Raw genomic sequence first — 27,194 nt, 5'->3', positions numbered from 1 at the left:
GGTTACAAAACTGCTTTGCTTTTAGCAAAATCCCTGCGCCCCTTAACTGATGGCGATTTAATAAAAGAATGTTTGGTAGCTGCAGCGGAACATTTGTGTCCATCTCAAGTTGAACAGTTTCTGATTGTGCCATTATCTAACATGACCATTATGCGTCGCATACAGGACATGTCAGACGATGTCCAGAGCCAGTTTGCAAATATCTGTAAAGATTTTATGGCGTATTCTCTAGCTCTGGACGAAAGAGTTGATATCACTGGAACAGCGCAGCTTGCCATATTTATTAGAGGTGTTAATAGAGATCTTCAGGTGAGGGAGGAGCTCCTCGATGTAGTAGCCATGAACACTACAACCGGAGGTGATATTTTAAGTAGTGTTGAAGAAAGTGTTGAAAATATAGGATTGTCGTGGAATTCTTTAGTTTCAGTGTGTACAGAGGGTAGAGGCATACACTAAGCTAATAAAATTATGAGGCACGTGTACATTCTCGTTTATTTGTTTCATTTGTCGCAGTAATAATTCGTGAGTGATATCCCTGCAGGTGGCCGCGGATTCACATTGACTGGCGGCAGCTGTTGTGTGCCCCACGTGACTCTCCCCACTCTCCGCTCTGGTCCGGTAGTGGGGGTAGCGTGCTCGCGCTGCTCAGTGCTCGCGCCTTGCTGCTCACAGCTTGCTCCGCGAGCACGTATGTTGTGAAGCCCTGTTCTAGATGAATAGTTACTTCAGCTTACGTACAAGATCACTAAGCACTTATTTTCAAAAGAAACGTGGAATTACAGGGGTTCACCTTTTGTAACGAGTGATAAAAAAGTTCCCATTTGAGGGCGTTGCTGTAGCGTATATGAAACGTAGCGCAACTCTGTTGCTGATATATAAGCACCGACATGAAAGCTAGGAATTAGAGTGGAATTCGTGCCTTTTCAACTATAAATGCAGAAGCTTCAGCTACGGAGAATTCATTACCAAATGCGTCTGATGGGACCAAAGTGCTGTTACCCTTATTTTGGATGCCAAAGGACAACACCAGTAGACATCCATCGGAGGATAAAAAATGTGTATAGGGGAGCATGTCTGTAAAAAACACAGCTGTGGACAAGGGGTGCTGCTGGTTCATGATAACGAACGTCCCCAACGCGCGTGTTACACCAACTAAACCGGGAGACTCTAGAGCAACCGCCCAATAGTTAAGATATCTGCCCATACTATTATCATGCCTTCCGTCCTTTAAAAAACTATTGAAGGGTAAACGATTCCTGTCGGATGACGATGTGCAGCAAGTAGTCACGGACTTCCTCATGCAACAGGACTCGGTGTTTTACCAAGCGGCCATCTTCAACGTGTTACGTCGGTGGGATGGTTGCCTCAATGCTCACGGCGATTTTGCTTGACTGGCACACCGATTCTGCAGTGCACGGCCCTCGAACATAAACGTTTTGACCGTTTTCATGGGTATGTTTTGGAGAACGTTTTACAGTTACGTTTGGGATCAGAGTTTTCATTTACCTCTCACAAATGTCAAAGGTATACTGCACCAGATCCACGACAAACATCCAGACTTGTCCAAATCTTTTGCAAGAATATCTGGAGTTCAGCATTCACAGCTGTTGCTATGAGACGTCGCTGTTCGCTCACAGTTCTTGGAATGGGAAGCTCATAAACAGAGTTTCTACCAAACCGTCAAAAAGTAGAGAGGAAAGAAACTCATACCGTAAGATAAACCGGTTTAGGCCATTTTAGTGGTGCAATCCTAGATTCGTACGCCTCTTACGATGTAGACGGTACAGTCGTGTAGTCTCGACGAAAATAGTGCCGCGCAGTTGCAATTGATATCACTCTGTTGAAACTGAGCTGAACTAGGGACACGTCTACTAGAAGCCGCGTAAACCACCAACTTAAACTAGCTCTAAGGCAAACTTTTAGTTCTGATTCTTAAGTTGAAATGAAATGATGGCCGTTGAGACCAGACCTAGGGATATTAGGCCGCCTGGTGCAAATATTTATTATGCCACTATGTCGATGATGATGAAATTGAATGGTTACGTACAACACAATCACCTAGCCCACAAGCGAAGAATATCTCCAACCTTACCAGGAATCGAACCTGCGATCCCGCAGTTAGACGCAGTGATGATAGCCACTGGACCACGAGCTTGCGGGCAGATACGTAACTTAAAATTCATCCTAAGTTTCTATCTCCACTCACGTACGAGGGATGATCAATAAGTAATGGAAGACATATTTTTCTGAAAGCAGGTTGGTTTTATTCGGATTCCAATACACCATATTATTCCCGACTCATTTAGCTACAAAATCCTATTTTGCAACATAGTCTCTGTTCTACGCGACGGCACCGAGTGAGGTGGCGCAGTGGTTAGCACACTAGACACGCATTCGGGAGGACGACGGTTCAATCCCGCGTCCGGCCATCCTGATTTAGGTTTTCCGTGATTTCCCTAAATCGCTCCAGGCAAATGCCGGGATGGTTCCTTTGAAAGGGCACGGCCGACGTCCTTCCCCGTCCTTCCCTAATGTGATGAGACCGATGACCTCGCTGTTTGGTCTCTTCCCCCAAACAACCCAACCCCAACTCTATGCGACGGCCCTAGTCCACCTTACTGGGAGGCCCTGTATACCCTCATGGTATCTCTCTACTGGTCGGCGTCGGAGACAACGTCTTGCTGCATCAGTAACCTCATCATCATCCACTTATGTCTTCCTGTGGAGTGCATCCTCCATTGGGCCAAACAAAAAGTAGTCGGAAGGTGCGAGATCTGGGCTGTAGGCTGGATGAGAAAGAACAGTGCAATGAAGTTTTATCAGTGTAACAAAGTTTTATGAGCTTCTCTCGACTGCGGAGACTTGTGTGAGGCCTTGCGCTGTTGTCATGGAGAAGGAGAAGTTCGTTTGCTATTTTGTGGCGACGAACACCCTGCAGTTCCAACACTGCAGGAGTCACAAGTGTGTGCGGCGAGCGGGCACGAGGCAGATCCGACAGGTTTGCGTCACCTTGTTGCAATCATGACAGACGCCTCGCACAATGACTCACCGTGCTTTTGTTCACTGCAGGTCTCTGCAGATACTGTGCAAGCGCCTATGAAGAGCTGCGATGCTCTGGTTTTCCAGCAAAAGGAGCTCAATGACAGCTCTCTGCTTGGAACGCGCCTCCCTTACAGACACAATTTTGAAGATTATGAGTAGCGCCCCCAACCATCGGAAATTCACGAAACTATAGGGGCTGAAGCGGGAATATTCCACGATGTTCCACAACAGCTTTCCGCATTTTTTTCGGTCTAAACTGGACGAGAAAAAAGTGTGTTGCATTACTTACTGAACGCCCCTTACACAAAATATAGTCTTATAAAATGAGATGAATCTTTTTGAAATAACTTGTACTGTGAAGGGCAGCGGTCCCACATGACTCGCTGGGGTACGCGCGTGAGGCTACTTCTACGCCACTAGATCTCTCTCCGTTAACAAATACACTGGTGTCCGAAGTTAAAGCACCAAACTGCTGTTTCCCCGTCTCTAACCCACGATATAATCATACAAACCAATAACCAAATGTCCGTACGATCGTTTTCTGCCAGGAAGGTGGCTTTCCGGTCAATGATGACGTCGGCACACCTGTGAAATGAGGTAGTGTTTGGCGGGTAGCCTTACATCCACAATCCTTGTGTACACAGTCACAGACGGTGCAGTATGGCACACAGAAGGTGCCTACAAGACTCACTGCGGTGGAACGTCATTGAAAGAAAGGAAGCGGTATAGTGGCAAACTGTTTTGGCCCCATGGCTTAATGTTAATCGTTCTGTTGTTTCTCGGATGTGGTGAAGGTTTGCAGAGACCGAAACTACATTCCTAATACCAGGGCAGGGCTGACCACCTGTGACTTCAGAAGAGAGGACCGTTATTTGGCTGCAAAGGCTCGACAGTACCACCGTAGTACTGCACAGCAACTGGCATGTGAGTTCGCAGCATCCACTGGACGTGTTGAATCGAGGCAAACGGTGTGAAGAAGGCTTCGGCAGAGTGGCCTTATTTGTCAGAGACCTGCTTTATGTCTACCTCTGGCGCGTCTTCACAGAAGGGAATGTCTAGATTGGAGTGGACGGTCGAACAATGGGCCAATGTTTTCACGGGTCAGTCCTGATTAATCTGGAGAGTGATTCTCGATGGATTCGCATCTGGAGGGAACGTGGAACAGGGTTTCGGGACCCAAACATTGTGTAAAGAGTCCTGGTGTGAGCAGGTATTATGTTTTCCACTCGAACCCCTCTTCATAAAATTGTACTGGTTAATCGGCAAGATTTAACTGCTGTCAGGTATCGTGACGAGATCTTGGGCCCTCATTTGCGGTTGCTACGAGATCTGTGGGCTCAGGCTTCATATTGATGGACGATAATGCTCGACCTCATAGAGCACAAGTTATTGATGTTTACTTGAAAACGGAAGATATTGCACGCATGGCATGGCCTGCTCTCTCTCTCGATTTGAATCCCATAGAGCATGCTTGGGATGCACTAGGGAGACGGCTTGCATCACGTCATCATCCGCCAACCACTCTCCAACACTGCGAACAGCTGTGCGGGAAGAATGGGCGTTATTGCCTCAACGTGAGACTGATGACATCATTCACGACAGCTCCGTCGTTGTCAGGCCAGAGGTGGTTACACCCCGTACTGAGCACACTAACCAGTTGTGGGAATATGTGTGCAAATCCGTTTAGTTGGAAAAAACGAAGATCGTCTTTGTATACCGTTATACGTTCTGTATTCTTTACATTGTTTCTACTTTACTAACACTTGTTTATACTGTTTTGTGGCAAAATAAACGCAACCTTGCAAAATTTCCATATGATGCTTTACTTTTGGACATCAGCGTATTTGCTTTGTTGTGTTTACTAGGAACTCAGCGTCGGCCTGATATTTTGCACCCTCAAACTTTGTTTACTATCCGCCGACGAACCTGGCATTGCAGTGAACGCTTCGCCGCCCAGGTGACGGATCGGGGGCAGCGGGTTTTGAGCCGCACCTGGCGGAGCGCCGTGTCCGGCGCCGCCCCATTGTCCGACGCCGCCGCCGCCGCCCTAATGAGGCCCGGCCTCTCGCGCAATTAATTAAGTCGCCGCCATTGTGCCCGCCGCCCTCTGACGTCACACAGCGCCGGGCCGGGCGCGCCGTAGTCGCTGGCGTTTGTTTACGTTGCGGATGGTCCCTCCCCTCTCGCCCCTAGCTCTCCCCGACGCAGCACCGTAATCGCGCCTGATACGTCACGGAGCCGCACAGGCAGTGACGAGCGTGTGACGTCACCCGCATCAGGCAGTGAAGGCCAGATGCGCTTCGGGGTTCAATCGGAGCCTGCATCAGGGCCGCGCAACACATCTAGGCTGCAATCTACAAGCGGACTCCTCAAAACACACGCAAATTGTAAAAACGTATCTATGTACGTGTGTATGTATGTATGTGTAAACGTACAGTCCACATCTCCCCCTAAACCGCTGGACCGATTTCAACCACACTTGGTCCATATATCATTTACTGTCTGGAAAGAATCAAAGGGCTCGAGGTGGGGGTGGAAAGGCAGTGTAGATCACGACGTAAAAGTACCCTTATTTTAGCCATCAAGTATTTAAGAATGAGAGCACCTAATGACTTGCAGCAAACTTTACACATAATATCGAACCTGCACGATACTTTTTCTCGCTGACAGCCCCCACAAAATGATGAAAGGAAAAAAGTTTATCGGTTACTATATTTTCCCTGGCCATGTATTAAAACTGCCACGTGAAGCATGACGTTATAATTTATTACTTCTTTAGTACTAACTGCATTCGTGCCACATTTTGCAGACAGTATTCACATATGCCACTGCACATATCAAAAAAATTACACCATTCTATGACTCTTAGTTCAAAAGATGTGATGTCAGAAACACTGATATATTTGAGAAACTGCCGCATCATGAATGACGTTTTAATTTATTATTTCTTTACTACTAACTCTATTCACAACACATTTTGCCAACAGTAGCCACATATACCACTAGATGTAACTGCAAAATTATATCACTTTAAGCCACATAGTTCAGCAGATAAGACGAAATAAACATTCAGCTGCGTAAAAATGAAACTGCAGAGCGAAATTCGCTTCATATATATGTGAAATATGTGTAACATACGCCTGAAATATATTGAAATGTGTGAAATGTGTTTGACATGTACGTATGCGAGCAAATCCACAGGTAGAAAGCTCATCCTAAACTCGTGGAACGATTTCAGTCAAAGTTAGTACGCACATTAATTACCATATCGAACGAAATACTTCATAGGTAAGAGCCACTAGACTCCTTTGGGGTAAGTGCGATAACTTGGAGACAGGAGCGAGGACGAGGAGATGGAAAGACAGCGAGGGGAAAGGAGGAGATAGGCACAGATAGGAGGAAGAGGAGGTGGACAGAAATAGGGGGTGGGAAACGGAAGAGAGAGTGTAGGAGGAGATGGATAGAGACAGAAATGAGAAGGGTATGGACAGACGCAGGGGGAGAAAGACATAGGTAGAGAGATAGAGGAGGAGGAGATGAACAGACAGGGTGTAGAAGGAAATTGGTAGGAAAGGGAAGGGAAGGAGATGGACAAAGAGAGGAGCAGGAGGAAATGAACATACTGTTGGGGATGGAGGAGGTTGGTGTAGATGGACAGAGGGAGGGGGAAGGAGGAGATGGACTAATAGAAGACTGGAATAAATACATACCTGGGCAACGCTGGGTATATACATCAATGATTCTGCGTATCAAGGATCCACATATGGCATTAGATGTCTACGAACTGTCCACGTAATTCTCGTAAATAACGGGCCGCTGATTTGCGTACACGATGACGGCGTCCGATAGCTACGCAGACAGGTTCAATAGCATTTAGATCAGGCGAATCTGGTCGCCGAGACATTAACGTGAGCACACTACAATGGTCCTCAAACGACTGTAGCACGGTTCTGGCTCCGGGACGCGGACAGTTATACAGCTGAAAGATGACATCGCCATCGCGGATATCACATACATCTACATCCATACTCCGCAAGCCACCTGACGGTGTGTGCCAGAGGGTACCCTGAATACCTCTAGCGGTTCTCCCTCCTATTCCAGTCTCATATTATTCGTGGAAAGAAAGACTGTCGTTACGCCTCTGTGCGTGAGCTCTAATCTCTCTGATTTTATGCTCATGGTCTCTTCGCGAGATATACATAAGAGGGAGCAATATACTGCTTGACTCTTCGGTGAAGGTATGTTCTCGAAACTTCAACAAAAGCCCGTACCGAGCTACTGAGCGTCTCTCTTGCAGAGTCTTCCACTGGAGTTTATCTATCATCTCCGTAACGCTTTCGCGATTGCTAAATGATTCTGTAACGAAGCGCGCTGCTCTCCGTTGGATCTTTTCTATCTCTTCTATCAACCCTATCTGGTACGGATACCACACCGGTGAGCAGTATTCAAGCAGTGGGCGAACAAGTGTACTGTAACCTACTTCCTTTGTTTTCGGATTGCATTTCCTTAGAATTCTTCCAATGAATCTCAGTCTGGCATCTGCTTTACCGACGATTAATTTTATATGCTCATTCCATTTTAAATCACTCCTAATGCCTACTCCCAGACAATTTATGGAATTAACTGTTTCCAGTTGCTGACCTGCTATATTGTAGCTAAATGATAAAGGATCTTTCTTTCTATGTATTTGCAGCACATTACACTTTTCTACATTGAGATTCAATTGCCATTCCTTGCACCATGCGTCAATTCGTTGCAGATCCTCCTGCGTTTCAGTATATTTTTTCATTGTTACAACCTCTCGATATACTACAGCATCTTCCGCAAATAGCCTCAGTGAACTTTCGATGTTGTCCACAAGGTCATTTATATATATTGTGAATAGCAACGGTCCTACGACACTCCCCTGCGCCACACCTGAAATCACTCTTACTTCGGAAGACTTCTCTACATTGAGAATGACATGCTGCGTTCTGTTATCTAGGAATTCTTCAATCCAATCACACAATTGGTCTGATAGTCCATATGCTCTTACTTTGTTCATTAAACGACTGTGGGGAACTGTATCAAACGCCTTGCGGAAGTCAAGAAACACGGCATCTACATGTGAACCCGTGTCTATGGCCCTCTGAGTCTCGTGGACGAATAGCGCGAGCTGGGTTTCACACGACCGTGTTTTTCGAAATCCATGATGATTCCTACTGAGTAGGTTTCTACTTTCCAGAAAAGTCATTATACTCGAACATAATACGTGTTCGAAAATTCTACAACTGATCGACGTTAGAGATATAGGTCTATAGTTCTGCACATCTGTTCGACGTCCATTCTTGAAAACGGGGATGACCTCTGTCCTTTTCCAATCTTTTGGAACGCTACGCTCTTCTCGACACCAACGGTACACCGCTGCAAGAAGGGGGCCAAGTTCCTTCGCGTACTCTGTGTAAAATCGGACTGGTATCTCATCAGGTCCAGCGGCCTTTCCTTTTTTGAGCGATTTTATTTGTTTTTCTGTCCCTCTGTCATCTACTTCGATATCTACCATTCTGTCATCTGTGCGACAATCTAGAGAAGGAACTACAGTGCAGTCTTCCTCTGTGAAACAGCTATGAAAAAAGACATTTAGTATTTCGGCCTTTAGTCTGTCGTCCTCTGTTTCAGTACCATTTTGGTCACAGAGTGTCTGGACATTTTGTTTTGATCCACCTACCACTTTGACATAAGACCAAAATTTCTTAGAATTTTCTGCCATGTCAGTACACAGAACTTTACTTTCGAATTCGTTGAAGGCCTCTCGCATAGCCCTCCTCACACTACATTTCGCTTCGTGTAATTTTTGTTTGTCTGCAAGGCTTTGGCTATGTTTATGTTTGCTGTCAAGTTCCCTTTGCTTCCGTAACAGTTTTCTAACTCGGTTGATGTACCCCGGTGCTTCTTTTCTGTCTCTTACGATCTTGCTTGGCACATACTGATCTAATGCATAGTGTACGATGGTTTTGAACTTTGTGCACTGATCCACAACACAATCTGTACTTCAGATAAAACTTTTGTGTTGAGCCGTCAAGTACTCTGAAATCTGCTTTTTGTCACTTTTGCTAATCAGAAAAGTCTTCCTACCTTTCTCAATATTTCTATATACGGCTGAAATCATCTATGCGGTAACCGCTTCATGATCGCTGATTACCTGTTCTGCGTTAACTGTTTCAAATAGTTCGGGTCTGTTTGTCACCAGAAGGTCTAATATGTTATCGTCACGAGTCGGTTCTCTGTTTAACTGCTCAAGGTAGTTTTCAGATAAAACACTTAAAAAAATTTAACTGGATTCTTTGTCCCTGCCACCCGTTATGAACGTTTGAGTCTCCCAGTCTATATCTGGTAAATTAAAATCTCCACCCAAAACATCAAGCAAGAAGGGATGCAGGTAGTTCGCAGCTGTCAGCTTGTCTTCGTTTACTATCAGAGGTCCCATGCTATAGCAGGAGAACGTCTCCCGTAGCATAATACTGCTCCCACCAGCCTGCGTCCGTGGCCCGCTGCACTTTTCGAGCAGCCGTTCTCCTCGATGTCGGCGTTTGTGGAGATGACTACCGACCTAGTGTAACAAAAACGCGATTCATCCGAAGAGCCGACACGCTTCCATTAATCGACGGTCGAATCCCTCCCACTGCAATCATAACTGGCGATGTCGTTTGATCAACATGTGAACACGTAGGGGTGGTCTGCTGCAGAGCTCCATGTTCAACAATCTACTATGAATGGTGTGTTCCGAAACTCTTGTGCACGCAGCAGCAATGTGCTCTTTCAACAGAGATGCCACAGATCTCCATCTATCCTACTTTACAGGCCAGACAAGGCCCGAACCACACGTTTGTGAAGAGTCGTGGTCGTCCAACCATTTAGCGCCAGAGATAGTTTCACAGTCCTTCTACCTGTTTCCGTAGATGCTCACATCAGTGGCACGTAAACCGGCTTTGGGTAATAACAATCTGTCCGTTGACAAGGTCGCTTATCTCGGTGGATTACCCCATTTGTAGCCCATATCTTCTCTAAGGTGATCTCCATCCGCCTCTGCTGCACTCACATACACTCCTGGAAATTGAAATAAGAACGCCGTGAATTCATTGTCCCAGGAAGGGGAAACTTTATTGACACATTCCTGGGGTCAGATACATCACATGATCACACTGACAGAACCACAGGCACATAGACACAGGCAACAGAGCATGCACAATGTCGGCACTAGTACAGTGTATATCCACCTTTCGCAGCAATGCAGGCTGCTATTCTCCCATGGAGACGATCGTAGAGATGCTGGATGTAGTCCTGTGGAACGGCTTGCCATGCCATTTCCACCTGGCGCCTCAGTTGGACCAGCGTTCGTGCTGGACGTGCAGACCGCGTGAGACGACGCTTCATCCAGTCCCAAACATGCTCAATGGGGGACAGACCCGGAGATCTTGCTGGCCAGGGTAGTTGACTTACACCTTCTAGAGCACGTTGGGTGGCACGGGATACATGCGGACGTGCATTGTCCTGTTGGAACAGCAAGTTCCCTTGCCGGTCTAGGAATGGTAGAACGATGGGTTCGATGACGGTTTGGATGTACCGTGCACTATTCAGTGTCCCCTCGACGATCACCAGTGGTGTACGGCCAGTGTAGGAGATCGCTCCCCACACCATGATGCCGGGTGTTGGCCCTGTGTGCCTCGGTCGTATGCAGTCCTGATTGTGGCGCTCACCTGCACGGCGCCAAACACGCATACGACCATCATTGGCACCAAGGCAGAAGCGACTCTCATCGCTGAAGACGACACGTCTCCATTCGTCCCTCCATTCACGCCTGTCGCGACACCACTGGAGGCGGGCTGCACGATGTTGGGGCGTGAGTGGAAGACGGCCTAACGGTGTGCGGGACCGTAGCCCAGCTTCATGGAGACGGTTGCGAATGGTCCTCGCCGATACCCCAGGAGCAACAGTGTCCCTAATTTGCTGGGAAGTGGCGGTGCGGTCCCCTACGGCACTGCGTAGGATCCTACGGTCTTGGCGTGCATCCGTGCGTCGCTGCGGTCCGGTCCCAGGTCGACGGGCACGTGCACCTTCCGCCGACCACTGGCGACAACATCGATGTACTGTGGAGACCTCACGCCCCACGTGTTGAGCAATTCGGCGGTACGTCCACCCGGCCTCCCGCATGCCCACTATATGCCCTCGCTCAAAGTCCGTCAACTGCACATACGGTTCACGTCCACGCTGTCGCGGCATGCTACCAGTGTTAAAGACGGCGATGGAGCTCCGTATACCACGGCAAACTGGCTGACACTGACGGCGGCGGTGCACAAATGCTGCGCAGCTAGCGCCATTCGACGGCCAACACCGCGGTTCCTGGTGTGTCCGCTGTGCCGTGCGTGTGATCATTGCTTGTACAGCCCTCTCGGAGTGTCCGGAGCAAGTATGGTGGGTCTGACACACCGGTGTCAATGTGTTCTTTTTTCCATTTCCAGGAGTGTATTTTCCATAGCGCGTCACGTGGCCGCAACTTCGCCATGCGCCATTCAACCTCGCGGTGGGCAATGGCCATGATGTTTAGCTTATCAGTGTCCAAGTTAATTTTAAATAAAAATATGTCTTTGATTTAATACTGTGGCGCTGGCACCCTTACAATCGTGAAAGTCGTCGACGCAATTATCTTGTAACGGATTATTCGGTTCAATTTTTCAATGACAAGCTGATATGAAGTGTTTATGTCCCGAACCGCACGCTCCCGCGTCAAATTCCCAGTGGCACCCCGTAAAAAGCGTGGCACTTCTCTTAGCGAAATCGCTAAGACTTTTTAAATAATGCCTCACGGAATTTTTTCAGTCTGAAGTGAGTTAGATTTCCCAGAAAGCGCCTGTGTTGCATAACTCAATTCATGCAAACCAGGACCCATAAATATTTTACCTCTTGCCGCCTGAAGCGGATTCTTCAGCTTCTGAAACTGGGGAAAACCTTTTTCAGGTACCGTTATTCCGAGAAGTAGCTACAACCGTGCCAGATATCTTAAGATCAACAGCCTGTCACCTTATTTAACCGTGAAGTCATAGCGAGGTTAAGTGACCACTGTGTTTTAGTGGGGTATTCCAAAGTCAAACAAATGCGCTTTTTTATACCTGTCTACTTGTATATGAAAATGTATTGTGGTTATCATAATTATACTACTACCAACTTGGAACGACTCCAGAAATTTGACAACATCCCTTTTACAAAAATGGTTCAAATGGCTCTAAGCACTATGGGACTTAACATCTGAGGTCATCAGTCCCCTATACTTAGAACTACTTAAACCTAACTAACCTAAGGACAGCACACTCACCCATGCCCGAGGCAGCATTATAACCTGCGACCGTAGCAGCAGCGCGGTTCCAGACTGAAGCGCCTAGAACCACTCGGCAACAACGGCCGGCATTCCTTTTACAGCATTAGGTAAATAACAACAACGTAACAGGAAAGTAAAGCTAGCACTTAAATGAGATATATTTTATATTTTTCGTACAAATAATTTCTACTACTAAATGGTTAAAACCTTCAACCGGACGTAGTTGTAGGTTGGCTATCTAAAGACTTCCAGCGGAACAAAAATTTCATTTTCTATATTTCATATAATTATTGACCGAATTTAAAAATTTAAAATGCTGTCATGATATGCTCATTAAGAGCAATAATTTTATGTTAAATGTTCAACAGAATAAGAGAAGCGTTATTAAAGTGGGAGACTGTGTATTACGTCGAGCTAGTGTAACTCACGACGCGCATATTACCCAGACAAAATTCATCCAATATTTGAGAATGAGTACATCTAGCTGACTTACAACAAACTTTAGACAATTTCAAACATTTAGCAAACTTTTTCTCACTGACATCCACCGTAAAATAATGAAAATTAAAAAGTTTGTCTCTCACTATATTTCCGCTGTTAATGCAGTAAAGTTTAAGCATTAGGCAAGACGTTTTAATTTATTTTTTCGTTATTACTCTGTTCTCTCCATTTTGCAGACAAGATCTACACTTACCACTGAAGATACTAAGTTATATCATTATACAGTACGAAGTTTAGGAGAAAACGTAAATAGTTCTCAATGTGGGATACATAATTTTTCCTAGAATTTAGAAAAAAATTGTTTTGGAAGTTAGTTCTCACATGACTACCACATATGGCCTACAATTACCTCATTAAAAACATGAGTGTTGTTATCAATGAGACGTTACTTCGTTCAGAAACATGAGAGACTAATGATGCGTTTAGGAAGAGATTACATAACTTAATGCTTGAACGAAACTGTTGTTAGTATTTCTGGATAATTTGCTGTCCACAGCTTGTGTAAAGGAGATTTCGTTACTATTTTCGATTATTTCATCTTCCTGAATGTCGATAGTGAGTAATCGTAATATCTACATCTCCAACCATAAAGGTTTTAAATGCCTAACGTTAAACATTTAACACATTGACATTTGTAATGTAACGAGACGCTTGAAGCTGTTTTGTACCCGGGGCTCAATTCTTTAAAGGATAGACGCGAGAGTTACTAGTTCAAACTAATCGCCTTAAAAAGACAAAGAAATTTTAAGACGGAGGTTACAAAACAAATTCTACTTTTTTTTTAATTTCGTCTAATTATTAAAACATAAATTGCATTGTAAAAATGTGTGCAGTTAAATAAAACGTTGAATGCTGCATTATAGGGTTTCTTCTGATAGGGTCTGGACCACAATTTCAGCCTAGGTGTCTATGGCTCCTAAATAAGGGCCTGGCCTGCATCTTTATAGTTTGGTTCACATTAGACCATTAATTAGTCAAGTGGCGATCTAGTTATTGCGCCTTCTAAACGAGAAGGCGAGAAATGGGAGAATAGGAGTTCACACATTGTTTCCGTGATGGTCGAGTGTCGCTTGCTGCGGGGTGCGGAGTGTGCAAAATGATTTGGAGAGCGAGAGTGAATACATTCTCCAATAAAACTTACCCTGGGAGAGGTGGAAGGAGAGATTAAAAATATGAGAAATGGAAAACGGGTATGGAAAACGAATGGTCCAAGGGATATGCGTAGATCATACACCATGTGACCATCCAATGTGCATCTCAGAGAACGTAGATGAAGATCTGAAAGAGCACTTTTACAGACTGAAAATGTTGGAAAGTTGTTTCATTTAACAGAGACCACCTCTACGGCAGCAAAACTACTGGTAGTTTGAACTTTCAACGTACTAGGTGCAGTTAAAGGTTCTTGATAGACCCTTTCGGGCTGCGAGATTCAACTGTTTCTGTATTGCTCTTAACTTTCTGTTCAGTTTCATACGCACTAAAACTCAGTCTTTTCAAACAGCATGATTGAAGCTGACTTGACTGTTTTATTTTTATACACTGGACTTTTCGCAACTCATAATCACTCGTGTTCTATGTAATCAGTATCATCACTAGAAATGGATGATGGAAAAGAGAGACGGCCTACTAAAGCACTCTTGTACGTTCACACCAGCCCAGACAATTGCATGTCAAATGGTTCAAATGGCTCTGAGCACTATGGGACTCAACTGCTGAGGTCATAAGTCCCCTAGAACTTAGAACTACTTAAACCTAACTAACCTAAGGGCATCACACACATCCATGCCCGAGGCAGGATTCGAACCTGCGACCGTAGCGGTCGCGCGGTTCCGGACTGTAGCGCCTAGAACCGCTTGGCCACTCCGGCCGGCAATTGCATGTCATGAGCTGGGTTGGGAGAAGATACTTGACTTCCTGTGATCCAACTTACTGGATCTGATCCACTAAATTATCTTACGAAAATACTTGACCGTAAAATATTTCACTCACATATTTCATTATTAAATCATTCCCCACTTTACTGAATTAGGAGGGGACTTCAAAAACTAAGCTACAAAGGGCAAGTAACTTTCACTGAATGCTGAGCTATACATACTAAGCAACGCAGATGATGACACTATTTTTCGACAGTCACCAAGTGTCTGTAAACAATGGTTCCTCGAAGATAGAAATCCACTCCTGGGTAACGGAGTCATCCGAGAACCGCCGTGTGAATGACTTCATTGTTGGAAAACTCTTTCCCTATATTGCTTTCAGCTTCCCGAAAAGACAGAAACCGCATGATGCAAGGTCTGGACTTAACGACCAGCATCGCCCCCGTCTGTGCGGCTCTGGTGAAAGCGTTAGCATTGTTTCACTCCGACTGGAAGCAACGCTGCATTTGGTCCATATAGCATCAGAATTTTACGAGGAATCTATCAGTAATTTAGACGCTTTTCCCACAGGAATTCTGCTATCGCGCGTACTTGAGATATGCAGCGTTTACAGCTGCCGCACCACTAAAGTCCGCAGATTTCCGGGCGGAAAGGAGCGCCTCGTCCCCGGCACCAATCCACCCGGCGGATTTGTGTCGAGGTCCGGTGAACCGGCCAGTCTGTGGATGGTTTTTAGGCGGTTTTCCATCTGCCTCGGCGAATGCAGGCTGGTTCCCCTTAAACCGCCTCAGTTACACTATGTCGGCGATTGCTGCGCAAACAAGTTCTCCACGTACGCGTACACCACCATTACTCTACCACGCAAACATAGGGGTTACACTCGTCTGGTGTGAGACGTTCCCTGGGGGGTCCACCGGGGGCCGAACCGCACAATAACCCTGGGTTCGGTGTGGGGCGGTGGAGGTGTGAAGTGGACTGCGGTAGTCGTCGGGGTGTTGCGGACCACTGCGGCTGAGGCGGGGACGGAGCCTCTCCGTCGTTTCTAGGTCCCCGGTTAACATACAATACAATACAATACAAAGTCCGCTGACTATGCTGCACCTGTTACCCACACCGTTGCTGAACTCTCTTCTGACAATGAGCCATTATAACTGTGCAATGGTCTTCGCGTGGGAAGACATGAGTAACTTAGAATGAAATTTTCACTCTGCTGCGGATTGTGCGCTGACATGAAACTTCGTGGCAGATTAAAGCTGTGTGCTGGACCGAGACTCGAACTCGGGACCTTTGCTTTTCGCGGGAAAGTGCTGTATCGCCTTTCGTGGGAGAACTTCTGTGAAGTTCGAAAGCTAGAAGACGAGATACTGGCGGAAATAAAATTGCGAGGTCGAGTCCCGAGTCGTGCTTATGTCGTTCAGTTAGTAGGGCACATGCCCGCGAAAGGCAAAGGTCCCGATTTCAAGTCTCGGTCCAGCACGTAGTTTTAATCTGCCAGGATGTTTCATGTGTAACTTACTTTCGAAAGTCCTTACAAGCAGCCTAGGTATGGTATCGTTGCTAATCTCGGAGAAGAAGTTGCTGAAGCAATGGATGAATTTTGCTGCCTTGCAAGTGGGAACAGATAAACAAAGACGTTGCAAAGAAGACTTAGTAGCTTCAGTGAACTTCTTCGCAGCAATATTTCCATTTCAGTAGCTAAGCCGTTTTAGTGAAGGTGTCCTGGTCCATCAGCAATATTGCACCAGTGGTATCTGATAATGGTCTTCTTTTGGCAAAAGTACATAAGACCAGAAATAGGGTAAATGATGAAGTATCTCTGTCATGCAGGAAGTAGTGATAACTTTATTTGATGAATGAGGTTTAAGGTTATTTTTATGAAATCAAGACCTTTTTCTTTTTTGAATTTGGCGTTAACATGCAAAAATATAAATACTATATATACTATAAAAGGGTTCCATGTTATACTGTGGAAATTCGACTTTCACTGTTCTTCGCGACAAAGAGTTTGATTGCTGTTCTGGTTTGAAGATCACGGGATGACCAGCCACAATCGCAGCATGTTGTGTTTATGTCACGCTATGGTCGTATGTACTACTACTGGATATAAAGTAAACATTCATTGTGCACAATGAAGTATTCCTGTAGAAGTATCTCCAAGTGCAGTATTTCCTGGAGAATAAATATATCAGAGATGTCCATCATTGGGATTGGGGCCCGGATAGTCTTCCCATGTAAAACACCCGTCAACCCCTCCACCGATTCTTTAAAGTATCTAACTTGTGTGTGCAAAATAGTTTGAAAATTTGATTACTTTACAAACGAGTTAGTGCGTTAAATATTTGACCTTAAGTATGTAAGCGAGAAGTAGTTTAAAAAAAAGTTTAAAATTAAATTTATAACAGAACACTGTATGAGCATAGTCTGGTTAATTTGGACTCCATTTCAAGCAAAAGCTGATTTCTTCCGCCTCTCGTTGTTCATGACTTCATACCTACTGAATTATGTGTAGTACAATAATAAAATTTTTCAAGCACATTCAGTAGCATATGAGCTGTCTGCAAAATACGTTGCGAATAGAGTTAGCCGTAAAGACGTAATAAATTGAAATATCACTCTTGATGCTAAAGTTTTATTCCACGAATAGCGAAAATGTCGCAAGCGATAAACTTTTTTTTTTATTTTCATCATTTTGTAAGTGCGGGAGTAGTTTCGGAAAGGTTTCAAGTTAAGTGTAAAGTTTATTCAAAGTCGCTAAGCACTCTCATTCTCAAATACTGGGTGAACGAAGCCTGGGTACTTGGGCGCCGTCATTTATACTGCGTCAGGAGATATAAACAGCTTTTTACTTGACTTGCTGTGAAGATTATGCATCTTGTTGAGTAGATTAAGGCAGGACTTAATTTTGAAAATTGTATGACATAGTGAAAAATCAGTATTTTCTTGTCGTGTGTTCAGCCGTATCAAACTGTCATCTACACACATTATTTCCGCGATCCTACCGGCTGCCATAACCAGGTGTGAGAAGTTAAGCTGCTGCTCTCCGATATCGGCGAGAGCGGCTTAGCTTGTCTCACCTGATGATAGCGGCCAAGTAAACCGCGGAAATATTGTGTGAAGATGACAGTTTATACGGCTGAAGACCCGACAAGAATTTGATCTTTTAACACACCGGGAAAGTCTACAAAGTAACAATATTTTATTGCCCCTGCAAGCCGTTAGATAGGCAACCAGCATCTGTGCTTGTGGATCGATTTAGCCATTTAGTAATACAGGGTGTTTCAAAATGAATATCGGGGTTTAAAGGCTTTTTTTTTAGCATGTATTACATTCAACTTACAATTAAAAATATGACATCAAATGAGAGAGCAACTCAAACAGTTTTTTTCTAGCAAGATTTCAATGTGGACACCATGCGTCACACGTTGCACATCTACCGTAGTCGACATGCGAGTTCTTCCCAAACATTGATCAGTGTGTCTGGAGTAATTGTTGTAACGGCTGTTTCAGTTCTATTTCTAAATCGGGTAAATCACCTGCTATCAGAGGTAGATACACACGATCCTTTATGAGCCCATAAGGCAAAACTCCTGGCGTCAGATCGGGTGTGCGTGGAGGTCATGCGAAACAAACTGTGTCATCAGCAGCAGTCGAACACGTCGCGTCTGAGTTATGCAGTGAGGCGACGCATCATCTTGCTGACAAAGTTCTGTGTTTCAGCTTCTTCCGATTGAGAAAAAGAGCTATAGTTATAGAACTTCAAGATAAGAAACAGCAGTTGCAGTTGCTTCGCCGAAAAGAAAAAGGCCCATAAACTTTTCTTCTGGATATGGCTCAAGAAACATTTAATTTAGGGGAGTTTCATTGCAACTGTACCACCTCGTGGGAATCTGCTGACTCCAGATGCACATATTATGTGTTTCCACATATACAATTGGGTGAAACGTAGATTCATCACTGAAGGCGACACGGTCCAGAAAATCTTCACTGTCATGCCGCAACATTTCGTTAACCGCAGTCTGTAGGCTTCAGAGCTTGTATCAAATGCAAACGATAAAACGATAAGGATGTAGTTAAAAGCGTCTCCTTAAAAGTTCCGCGTCGACTTCTTGAGGCTACTTGTGAAAGACTCCGTCCGTTAAATATGTTCTTCAGTTCCTCTTCGTCGTCCCGTGCTCTTCCCTTTGCAAAGAGAGCTAGTGCCTTCAAACCGATGAAACCATCTATGGATGTTGTTATCACTTGGAGGATTACAATAGAACTTAATACGGAACCCAACTTGCACTGTAACAACAGTTCCAGTCTTTGAAATCTGTAAAACACAAAAATCTTTCTGTTCATTAGTCGCCATCTTTGCTATTAGCGCTTTTTATATGAGACACAAGAAACAGAGAATGGCATGTACACAGGTATACAAACAAAACAGTTTCAGTCGCGCTTTCATTTGATGTACTATTTGTAGTTGTAAGTTGAATCTATTAAATGCTACAAAGCCTTAAAACTCCGAATTTAACTTTAAAACACCCGTTATAAGTGAGTAACTGCTTTAGTGTGTTATAAAAGTGCTTTTGCTGCTGTTTTCGGGGACTCGGGGAGGCAACCCAGACTCGGATCGATCCTCTTCATGGATTAACGTCGGTGGCTGACGAGCTGGCCTGCCTGGATAAGGTTTTTAGATGGTATACCACATTCACTTAAATAATTACTGGCGTCCTACCTCAGACTGACGCTTCGCAAACATTTAGAAAATGTCCTTACACTTTCACTTAGGATTTAGTGTAGACATAGACAAATAGGGTATACAGATTCCGTCCTGGCGGGGGTGTTAATGAGAGACTGATGACCTTAGACGTTTAGTCTCTTCAAACCCTTCATCATAACAGCAGTGGTATGTGTCTAGGCGTGCAGGGTGCCCATGTCCCAGTTCTAAATTTTAATTATATCAAATGTAAGAGTAATGTAGTGTTGGTTCAAGGTCACAATTAAACAATAACTCAAACAGTTTTAGACGAGCGCAAGTGTGAGGACTGCTTTGTTGTTTTCCCGGTTGTGGTGCCACGTACACGACGTACGCAAAATGTCGACTCCTGTGCATAAAGAGTTATGCTTTCTGCAGTTTCCTAAGAGTGAATCTGTAATTTCAGTTCAACATGAATTTCCCTCAAAGTTTAAGTGTGATCCCAAATGTGGCAAGATCCACCGATGACACAGTCAATGCGAAACGGCGGGACGGGTGTGTAAAGAGGAAAGCACGGCACGACCAAAAGTGTCTCAAGGGGATGTCGACGGTGTCGTAGCATCATACCGTCATAGTCTTAAAAAGTCTGTACTGAAAGCAAGTTTTTAATTTCATCTGCGTAAGACAACAGTGTTGAAAAATGTAAGAAAACGGTTACAAAGTCTCATTCAGCAATCAGGTCAGGCCTCAGAAAAGCCACTTGCAATAGTAGCCGAGACGTCGGACACTTTTATATATCGGCAATGTGGTCAACAGTCCAGAAGAATGTCATTGACAGTGACCGCGTCTGCGGAAGCCTACGCTTACGTTTACAAAGGTGTGCATACCGAACCGGCCGGAGTGGCCGTGCGGTTCTAGGCGCTACAGTCTGGAGCCGAGCGACCGCTACGGTCGCGGGTTCGAATCCTGCCTCGGGCATGGATGTGTGTGATGTCCTTAGATTAGTTAGGTTTAAGTAGTTCTAAGTTCTAGGCGACTGATGACCTCTGAAGTTAAGTCGCATAGTGCTCAGAGCCAATTAAACCATTTTTTTGTCTATACTGATTTCAGTTGGTACCCGCTTCAAAGCCAGATAAGTAAGGTGTCCATTATAACTTTGCAAGTGAAGTCCTGCAGCGAGAAGATGACTGTCTTGATCGTGTGATCTGCAGTGATAAGGCAACTTTTGACCCAAGTGGAAAGGTAAATACCTATAACGTTCGCAACTGGGGGTTAGAACATCCTCGTGAACTTGTATGATATCAAACAAATTACCAGAATTAATCGTTTTTTTCGCCGTGTTCCGACGTCAAGCGAACAGACCTACTCTCTCTCTCTCTCTCTCTCTCTCTCTCTCTCTCTCTCTCTCTCTCCCCCTCTCCCTCTCTTTTTCTTTTGTCGTTGAAGCTACCGCATCATGGGTGGCTCATATGGATATGTTTCAGTAATGACACTTTGCCAAATTAGCATGCTACTGCTTAATAAGGAGGCGATCACAAGTTCGAGCCGCAGTGCGGCTCACATTTTCAGTCATCGCTGCTGATTCCTCATAAAGTCACATTGCAGCTGATATCATTATTTCCTTCCCTTCCCTTTATTTTCTCCTCCCCCCATCCTCAGTTTACATGAAAAACAGTGATTTACCAGAGTTGAGACACAGAACTGAAGAGGCTGTTGCTTCCATTAATCCGGACATATCAACCAAAGTGTGGGAAGATCTGCATGTTAGGTTAGATATGTGCCCTGTAACTAAAGGTGTATATACTGAACATTTGTAAGACGAACTACGAGGGTTGCCCCGAAAGTAATGCACCGCAATTTTTTTCTCAGCCGAAAACAATGCTACGGATGCGAAACGTCTCGTATGTTTTATTTGAAGTCTCGTGAATGTGCGCGCCAAGTTTCCGTCACTTCCGACAGATAGCGTCGGTGCAGGACAGTTTCAAAATGACATCTCTAGGCGATGTACGTTACAAGCAACGTGCCGCCATTGAATTTCTCACTGCAGAGAAAGAAACTGTGAGGAATATTCACAAACGTTTCTGCAGGGTCTATGGAGGATCTGCTGTCGACAGAAGTACAGTTAGTTGCTGGGCACGGAAGGTGAGGTCATGAGAGGGCGGTTCGGTGGAGCTCCACGATTTGCAGCGGTCAGGGAGACCATCCACGGACGCTCACTCTTGGCTATTCAAAAGTGTGTGCAAGATGGGACCCGCGGTGTCTAAAAGTGGATCACAAATCGCACAGAAAAAAAAAATCTGTCTCGATTTCTTCCAACATTTTGAAGCTTCTGGTCCCAGATTGTGACAGGTGATAAAACCTGGGTTCACCATTTTGAGTCCGAAACAAAACGACAGTCGATGGAATGGCGCCATTCCCACTCCTCGCAGAAGAAAAAAATTCAAAGCAACTGCTTCCGCCGGTAAGATGATGATCACCGTGTTCTGGGACTGTGAAGGTGTGATTCTCACTGATGTGATGCCAAGAGGCGATACCATTAAGTCAGAAGTATATGTGAACACATGAACAAAACTCAAGACGCGCTTCCGACGACTTCGGCGCCGCAGCAACCCAAGAGATGTTTTGTTGCAACACGATAACACTCGGCCCCACACAGGACTGAGGACTGCTGAGCACATCGCAAAACAGGGCTGGAAGTGTTACACCATTCACCCTACAGCCCTGACCTAGCCCCCTCGGACTTCCACTTGTTTGGGCCATTAAAGGATGCCATTCGTGGAAAACATTTTGAGGACGATGGGGAGGTGATTCACACAGTGAACCGCTGGCTACGCCACCTGGACAAGAATTGGTACCGACAGGGCGTACACGCCCTTGTTTCGCACTGGAGGAAGGCCATAGAACGGGATGGAGAGTATGTGGAAAAATAGGGTGTGCAGATAAAACACCATTCTTTCGTGTGTGTAGTTCTCGTTATGTTCGATAAAGAATTGTTGAAGAAAAGAAATGCGGTGCATTATTTTCTATGCAACCCTCGTAGGGTAGTTTATCTTCAATTTGGTGTATGATTTGTTGTAAATAGTCTAAATTATGTATTATCTATAGTATGAGTCGAAACAAGGCCCCGGGAGTACACAACGTTCCATTAGAGCTACTGACAGCCTTGGGAGAGCCAGTCCTGACACAACTCTACCATCTGGTGAGCAAAATGTATGAGACAGGCGAAATACCCTCAGACTTCAAGAAGAATATAATAATTCCAATCCCAAAGAAAGCAGGTGTTGACAGATGTGAAAATTACCGAACTATCAGTTTAATAAGTCACGGCTACAAAATACTAACGCGAATTCTTTACAGACGAATGGAAAAACTGGTAGAAGCCGACCTCGGGAAAGATCAGTTTGGATTGCGTAGAAATATTGGAACACGTGAGGCAATGCTGACTCTACGACTTATCTTAGAAGAAAGATTAAGGAAAGGCAAACCTACGATTCTAGCATTTGTAGACTTAGAGACAGCTTTTGACAATGTTGACTGGAATACTCTCTTTCAAATTCTGAAGGTGGCAGGGGTAAAATACAGGGAGCGAAAGGCTATTTACAGTTTGTACAGAAACCAGGTGGCAGTTATAAGGGTTGGGGAACATGAAAGGGAAGCAGTTGTTGGGAAGGGAGTGAGACAGGGTTATAGCCTCTCCCCGATGTTATTCATTCTGTATATTGAGCAAGCAGTAAAGGAAACGAAAGAAAAATTCGGAGTTAAAATTCATGGAGAAGAAATAAAAACTTTGAGATTCGCCGATGACATGTAATTCTGTCAGAGACAGCAAAGGACCTGGAAGAGCAGCTGAACGGAATGGACAGTGTCTTGAAAGGAGGATATAAGATGAACATCAATAAAAGCAAAACGAGGATAATGGAATGCAGTCGAATTAAATTGGGTGATGCTGCGAGAATTAGATTAGGAAATGAGACGCTTAAAGTAGTAAATGAGTTTTGCTATTTGGGGAGCAAAATAGCTCTAGTTGGTCGAATTAAAGAGGATATAAAATATAGACTGGCAATGGCAAGGAAATCGTTTCTGAAGAAGAGAAATTTGTTAACATCAAGTATAGATTTAAGTGTCGGGAAGTCGTTTCTGAAAGTATTTGTATGGAGTGTAGCCATGTATGGAAGTGAAACGTGAACGATAAATAGTTTAGACAAGAAGAGAATAGAAGCTTTCGAAATGTGGTGCTACAAAAGAATGCTGAAGATTAGATGGGTAGATCACGTAACTAATGAGGAGGTATTGAACAGAATTGGGGAGAAGAGAAATTTGTGTCACAACTTGACTAGAAGAAGGGATCGCTTGGTAGGACATGTTTTGAGGCATCAAGGTATCACAAATTTAGCATTGGAGGGCAGCGTGGAGGGTAAAAATCGTAGAGGGAGACCAAGAGATGAATACACTAAACAGATTCAGAAGGATGTAGGTTGAAGTAGGTACTGGGAGATGAAGAAGCTTGCACAGGATAGTGTAGCATGGAGAGCTGCATCAAACCAGTCTCTGGACTTAAGACCACAACAACAACAACAGTCTAAATTAAAACCCTGTAATACACCGTTGAAATTGGGCCATTCTTTTCGGAGCACGCTGCAGAGTCCGTGCTAGGATGCCATTACGATGCGGCAGAGTGCGCAGGAAACGCAGGTGGCGGCTTTGACCTGCCGGCAGCAATTAGTGTGTTAGCGTGGCGGGCTGTGCGTCTGGCGACTGGCCCGTGGCGCGTTGCCCGAGATGATGGCGGGGGGCCGGGGAGAGACGCCGGCGCCGATTAAAGAGGACGGCGCCGTATAAAAGGCCCGCCGCCGCCTGGGAAAGGCCAATTTGGCGCCTTATTGGGAGCCGACGAAGAATGGCGGCCGTTACCCGCCCCTCGCCGCGCCGCGCCGCGCCGCTGTCTGCCGGCCGTCTGGCCCGGCACCGCAAGGGCGCGCCGCTTTGCGCAGTGGGGGCGTCGTCGAGGGCCGCGCGCGCGGGGGCGGTGGCGGGCGTCGCAACCACCCACTTCCCGCCCGCTCATTTCCGCCCTCGGCGCCCGCACCGCTTCCTCGTCGTGCCAGCTGCTCTGCCCTGAAGTAAACCGCTCTTTCAGAATGAAATAGCTCAATAACGATCCCATAATCTTCTATTCCCTGGTCTTTATCCCGTATCTTCACAGGGTCATCGTATTAATGACCAGCTGCTACCCGGGGCTGCGCTCGCATATCAGTGAAATGAATGCAATGTGCGTAAGGCGTAATTTCCTGTCGGGAAGGTCGCAGTTCGTAGTAATAGACGGCAAGTCATCGAGTAAAACTGAAGTGATATCAGGTGTTCCCCAGGGAAGAGTCCTGGGACCTCTGCTGTTCCTGATCTATGTAAATGACCTCGGTGACAATCTGAGCAGTTCTCTTAGGTTGTTCGCAGATGATGCTTACCGTCTAGTAAGGCCATCCGAAGACCAGTATCAGTTGCAAAGCGATTTAGAAAAGATTGCTGTATGGTGTGGCAGGTGTCAGTTGACGCTAAATAACGAAAAGTGTGAGGTGATCCACATGCGTTCCAAAAGAAATCCGTTGAAATTCGATTACTCGATAAATAGTACAATTCTCAAGGCTGTCAATTCAACTAAGTACCTGGGTATTAAAATTACGAACAACTTCAGTTGGAAAGACCTCATAGATAATATTGTAGGGAAGGCGAGCCAAAGGTTGCGTTTAATTGGCAGGACACTTAGAAGATGCAACAAGCCCCTACAGAGACAGCTTACACTACACTCGTTCGTCCTCTGTTAGAATATTGCTGCGTGGTGTGGGATCCTCACCAGGTGGGATTGACGGAGGACATCGAAAGGGTGCAAAAAAAGGCAGCTCGTTTTGTATTATCACGTAATAGGGGAGAGTGTGTGGCAGTTATGATACGCGAGTTGGGATGGAAGTCATTAAAGCAAAGACGTTTTCGTCGCGGCGAGATCTATTTACGAAATTTCAGTCACCAACTTTCTCTTCCCAATGCGAAAATATTTTATTGAAACCAACCTACATAGGTAGGAATGATCATCAAAATAAAATAAGAGAAATCAGAGCTCGAACAGAAAGGTTTAGGTGTTCGTTTCTCCCGCGCGCTGTTCGGGAGTGGAATGGTAGAGAGATAGTATGATTGTGGTCCGATGAACCCTCTGGCAAGCACTTAAATGTGAATTGCAGAGTAGTCATGTAGATGTAGATGTAGATGCGTCTTTCCCCGGGAGAGCACAGTCGGTATGTTCGGACACTTACAAGGGATACTCCCTGTCGCACCCCCGTCAGATTTAGTGGCAAGGCAGCCCAACAGATAGCCCGTGAAAAACTGAACACAGATCAAGCATCAAAACAGGAAGAAGGTGTACCGAACTGTGAAAAAAAAGCAAAATAGAAAGAGTGAACGGTCCAAGCTTAACACGCTTGAACGAACATCGACAGACGTGGCGTCGTGGTTAAGTGGTCATGCTGTTAGGCTGTGAAACTGACGAGTCGTGTTCAAAGCTCTCTCGTGCCCATTATTTTATTTTATTTTCCCAACATTATGACTGTCCGTCTGGCCACTGGAATTTTCTTCACTTTCAACAATCTTGGCAGTTGTCATACTACACATTGGCTATACATTGAAGAGCCAAAGAAACTGGACCACTTGCCTCATATCGTATAGGGCGCCTGCGAGCACGCAGAAATGTCACAATACGACGTGGTATGGACTCCACTAATGTCTGAAGTAGTGTTCGAAGGAACTGCCACCATGAATCCTGCAGAGCTGTCGGTAAGTCCGTAAGAGTACGACGGGGCGGAGATCTCTTCTGAACAGCACGTTGCAAGACATCCCAGACATGCTCAATAATTTTCATTTCTGGCGAGTTTGGTGACCAGCGGAAGTGTTTAGACTCGGAAGAGTGTTCCTGGGGCCACTATGTAGCAATTCTGGACCTGTGGGGTGTCGCATTCTTTGCCGGAATTGCCCAAATCCGTCGGAATGCACAATGGACGTGAATGGATGCAGGTGATGAAACAGGATGCTTACGTTCTTGGCACCTGTCAAAATCGTAGCTAGACGTATCAGGGATCCCATATCACTCCAACTTCACATAGCCCATACCATTACAGAGCCTCCACCAGCTTGAACAGTCCCCTTCTGACATGCAGGGTCCATGGATTCATGAGGTTGTCTTCATACCCGTACACGTCCAACCGCTCGATAAATCTGAAATAAGACTCGTGCGACCAGGAAACTTGTTTCCAGTCATCAACAGTCCAATGTCTGTGTCGACGGGCCCAGGCGAGACGTAAAGCTTTGTGTCGTGCAGTCATCAAGGGTACACGAGTGGGTCTTCGGCTCCGAAAGAATATATCGATAATGTATCGTTGAATGGTTCGCACGCTGATGCTTGTTGATGTCCCAGCACTAAAATCTGCAGCAGTTTGCGGAAGGGTTGCACATCTGTCACGTTATTTCTTCATTACTATATCTTCGTCGTTTACCACCCATGGCTGGACAGATTGCGTCACAAATACAATGTTTATCAACTAACATTTATACAACACCATATACAAAATTTATATTACAAATAAAAAAAATATTTATTCAGTGCACAAAAACACATAGAACATTGAGAAAATGAAATATAACTAAACAGGAAAGTAAAACTTCATAGTAGCAAATGAAAATACCATAAAGCAAAATGTTTACAAAACCA

The sequence above is a fragment of the Schistocerca nitens genome, chromosome 8 (genome assembly GCF_023898315.1).
Source record: "Schistocerca nitens isolate TAMUIC-IGC-003100 chromosome 8, iqSchNite1.1, whole genome shotgun sequence".
NCBI lineage: Eukaryota > Metazoa > Arthropoda > Insecta > Orthoptera > Acrididae > Schistocerca > Schistocerca nitens.
Note: the sequence above shows the minus strand (reverse complement) of the source record.